The 5,000-nt window shown below is 38.4% G+C and overlaps 1 long non-coding RNA gene across 1 annotated transcript in view; it reads right to left on the bottom strand.

The window, feature by feature from the left end:
* LOC138866920 (uncharacterized) overlaps positions 1–5,000 on the bottom strand; it is a 48,471-nt gene that overhangs the window by 36,051 nt on the left and 7,420 nt on the right. The window lies entirely within an intron of this gene.

The following is a 5,000-nucleotide window of genomic DNA, read 5'->3' as shown; positions in this document are numbered from 1 at the left end:
GAGGGAAGGGAAGGAGAGAGAAGAGGGGGAGAGGGAGCAGTAGAGAGAGAGAGGGGAGGGAGGGAGGGTGGGTTGGCGAGAGAGAGAGAGAGAGAGAGAGAGAGAGAGAGAGAGAGAGAGAGAGAGAGAGAGAGAGAGAGAGAGAGAGAGAGAGAGAGAGAGAGAGAGAGAGAGAGAGAGAGAGAGAGAGAGAGAGAGAGCACGAGAGAGAGAGAGAGCGCACGAGAGAGAGAGAGCGAGCATGCGAGAGAGAGAGAGAGTAACCGAGAGAGAGAGAGAGTAACAGAGAGAGAGAGAGAGTAAGCGAGAGAGAGAGAGTGCACGAGAGAGAGAGAGAGTGCACGAGAGAGAGAGAGAGTGCACGAGAGAGAGAGAGAGTGCACGAGAGAGAGAGAGTGCACGAGAGAGAGAGATACATAGAGAGAGAGAGATACATAGAGAGAGAGAGATACATAGAGAGAGAGAGAGAGAGAGAGAGAGAGAGAGAGAGAGAGAGAGAGAGAGAGAGAGAGAGAGAGAGAGAGAGAGAGAGAGAGAGAGAGAGAGCACGAGAGCACGGGAGCGAAAGAGCGAGAGGTACACACAGAGAGAGAGAGAGAGTGCAAGACCGCGAGAGAGAGTGCAAGACCGCGAGAGCGAGAGCGAGAGAAAGAGAGACAAAATGGCAATCCAAGAACACAACCCAAATACCCCATAAAACCGCACTCGCAAAATACTCCCCCCCAAGTAACAGCGTATCAAACAGCCATCAAAACACCACGCGCAGAGGAATTCTCCGCTCTCACGTCAATAACAGTAATAAAACCACATCACCCATTATCGGAATGATGCTATGACCTAGAACAAGATTTCGTCGGCTGCTGTTAGGCTGACAGAGAGTTGGCGAAATACGTGGCGTCAGAAGAAATGGGGTAGGGGGTAGGGTAGGGGGTAGGGGTGGGGTAGGGGTGGGGAAGGGGAAGGGTTAAGGGGGAAGGGTTGGGGAAGGTTTATGGGAAGGTGTAGGGGAAGGGGTAAGTGGGTATGGGTAGGAGTAGGGGGTAGGGTAGGGGTAGGGGTAGGGGTAGGAGAAGGGGAAGGGGAATGGGAATGGGAAGAGGTAGAAAGAGAAGGGGTAGGGGTAGTGGTAGAGGAAGGAGATGGGGAAGGGGTGAGGAAGGGGGTAGGGAAAGGGGTTGGGGAAGGGGTAGGGGGAAGGGGTATGGGTAGGGGTATGGGAAGGGGGCAGGGGAAGGGAAAGGAGATGGGGAAGGGGAAGGGAGAAGGAGAAGGGAAGGGGGAAGGAGAGAGTAGGGGAAGGGGTAGGGAAGGGGAGGGGTATGGGAATGGGTAAGAGTAGGGGAAGGGGAAGGGGTAGGGGTAGGGGTAAGGGAAGAGGTTGGGGTAGGGAGGGGTAAGGGTATGGGTATGGGAATGGGTAGGGAAAGGGGATGGGGAAGGGGTAGGAGATAGGGAAAAAATAGGGAAGGGTATGGAAGGAGGAAGGAAGGGGTGAAGAGAGGAGAAGGAAGGAAGGGGGTAGGAGAAGTAAGGAAGGGGAAGACAGCGGGGAGGGGACAGAAGGGAAGAGAGAAGAAGCGGAGAAGAAAGAGGAGAAGAGACAGGAGAGAGAAAGGGAAGACGAGGGGACGAGAGGGGAAGAATGAGGATAGAAGAGGGTAGGGGAAAAGGGAATAGTAGTAAGGGAGATAAAAAGAAGGCTGAGGAGGGGAGGGGAGGAGAGGGAAGGAGATAAAGGACTGGAGTGGCGATAGGGAGAGGTAATGGGAAGATGAGAGAGGAGAGAAAGGAGGGCAGGAAAATATATTGTGTGCGCGACGCTTGTGTGTTTGTACACACGTGTGTGTATGAATAAATGTGTATAAGATATGAATGCGCGTGGGAGAAAGAGAATGGGAGAGGGGGAGAGGGAGAGGGAGAGGGAGAGGGAGAGAGAGAGAGAGAGAGAGAGAGAGAGAGAGAGAGAGAGAGAGAGAGAGAGAGAGAGAGAGAGAGAGAGAGAGAGAGAGAGAGAGAGAGAGAGAGAGAGGGAGAGAGAGAGAGAGAGAGGGAGAGGGAGGGAGAGAGAGAGGGGAGAGGGGAATAGAGAGAAGAATAGAGAGAGAGAGAGAGAGAGAGAGAGAGAGAGAGAGAGAGAGAGAGAGAGAGAGAGAGAGAGAGAGAGAGAGAGAGAGAGAGAGAGAGAGAGAGAGAGAGAAACCGACTTCGCATAAACACCCCTTCATTTACTAACTGGCTAGACACGAAGTTAAAAGTCATTCTTTATACTGCAAAAGTGCTGCCTCATACGCATATGCTATAAGCCTTTGAAGCTAGCGATATGAGAGAAAGAGGCCAACAGACGCACGAAATGACGAAAAAAATATTATGGACCCCCTCAAAATATATATATATATATATATATATATATATATATATATATTTATATATTTATATATATATATTTATATATATATATAATACATAAACAAAAAAATATATAGATGGGGCATATAAAAAAAGAAAACCAAACACAAATAAAATCCATGGTCGAAAAGAGAGCAAAGGCAAAACCGAACCATTCAAAAAAGAAGACCAAAAAAAAAACCGGCCCAGACGAGAAGAGACCGAGAGCCAGCCATGTGACAGCGAGCGCGACAGTGAACTCGTATAGGCCCATTGCTTTCACTTTCCACCCGGCCGGCGCTGTGACGCATCGCTGGAGAGAAAGTGGTTGGCCAAGTGCCCAGCCGCCATGCCCGACCGCCCTCCATGCCCAACCCTCCCTTCAGAATGCCCCGCCAATGCCCCGGGCGCGCCGACCGCGATGCGCCTCTGTTTACCGCGCTTTTTGCTTTTGTGCTTGTATCCCCGCGTGGTGACGGGGATACAAGCACAGTTAATTTTAACATTCATCTTAATGACCACAACGATATGATAACCATTATTAACATCATAAATATTACCACGATGTTTTATATTACCATTATCATAATTACCATATTTAATATTATCGCTAATATTTCGACTACTATCATTATCACAGCCATCGTCATTCTTAAAATCGCTATCATCTCCCTCCTCCTCCCTTTTATCAATATCACCAACAAAAAGACAAATATATATAAAAATAAAACTTTCTCATCCCTTGAGTTCACTAAAATTAATCTTTATCCGTTTTTTACCTTGAATAAAGTCTCACTCGTTAGTACACAAATAAACTAGAAAAAATGTAATTATGGGTTATAATCTTCACTATACCTATCAATAAATATTCATCCATGTAGGTATGTATGTTTGTCGGTATGTGTGTACGTACATATGTGTGTGCTTGTGCATGTGTATGCACTATATATATATATATATATATATATATATATATATATATATATATATATATATATATATATATATATATATATATATATTATATATATATATTATATGTATATATATATAATATATATATATATATATAAATATAATATATATATATATATATATATATATATATATATATTATATATATATATTATATATATACATATATTATATATATATATATATATATATATTATATATATATATACATATCATATATATAATATATATATATATATATATATATATACATATACATATATTGTATATATATATGCCTATATATATATACACATATATATATACATATATATATATATATATATATATATATATATATATATATATATATATTTATATACATATATATATATATACACATATATATATATATATGTATATAAATATATATATATATATATATATATATATATATATATATATATACATATATATATATATACATATATATATATATATATATATATATATATATATATATATATATATACATATATATATACATATATATTATATATATATATATATACATATATATATATATACATTATATATATATATATATACATATATATATACATTATATATATATATATATATATATATATATATATATATATATATATATATGTATATATATATATATATATATATATATTATACATATATATATATATATATATAATATATATATATATATATATATATATATATATATATATATATATATCATATATATTATATATATAAATAAATATATATACAAATATATACATGCACAAGCCTGACTGTGTGCAACAGCGTCTGTGTGCGTATCAGGAATTCCTTTAAAGATAGAGATCTGTAGACAGGTAGAAAAATATTTCCATTTTCTCTCATTCCCCGCAAACGTGCAACATAAACCCAAACTCCTACGAGCTGTGGCAGAGAAGTCCTCCATAAAGAGGCTTTCTCCGTCACAGCATCCCTTATATGAAACCTGATACATAGCCATTAGCATGATCTCTTCTCATATAGAAAAAAATTAGCTCCCTTCCCTTTCAATAAACAAGTTATTCCAGTTTGATTTTTGTATGGAAATATCAAATTGTGAATGCAGTAAAAATTGGCTTAATTTTCACCAACAATCACATTGCTACTTGAACTTTAAATAAAACTTTGATAACAATGAAAGAATCAAAAGATATAGTGTAACATTAATATAAATTTTTGCAATTCATTATAAAAAGAAAACCTACTTCATTACCATATAAATGCAGTTCTGACAGTTACAATATATCTGTCACTCTCATTTACGCACATGTACACCTAACTACAATATTTACTTCTACACTTGCCTTGGTTACTGTGATAAGAAAAAACAAGAATCATCGGTAAAGGTGAACCAACTGCATGTCTGTGGATCTATTCTACGGCACTCCATTTTCATTTATATTACGTGTCAATTATCTTATAAATAATTAACAAACATAAGGGTCTGTGTGCCAAGCATTGCTATTAACACTGGGAACATATTCTATTGACATGATGAATGGCATTCAGCATATATGAGAATAAGTTTTGTTAAATAAACAAAGCAAATTTGGTATCACAAAGCACATACTCATGCTATGTTATAT

The sequence above is a fragment of the Penaeus vannamei genome, chromosome 27, assembly GCF_042767895.1.
Source record: "Penaeus vannamei isolate JL-2024 chromosome 27, ASM4276789v1, whole genome shotgun sequence".
Taxonomy (NCBI): domain Eukaryota; kingdom Metazoa; phylum Arthropoda; class Malacostraca; order Decapoda; family Penaeidae; genus Penaeus; species Penaeus vannamei.
This window is presented reverse-complemented; position numbering and strand designations above follow the sequence as displayed.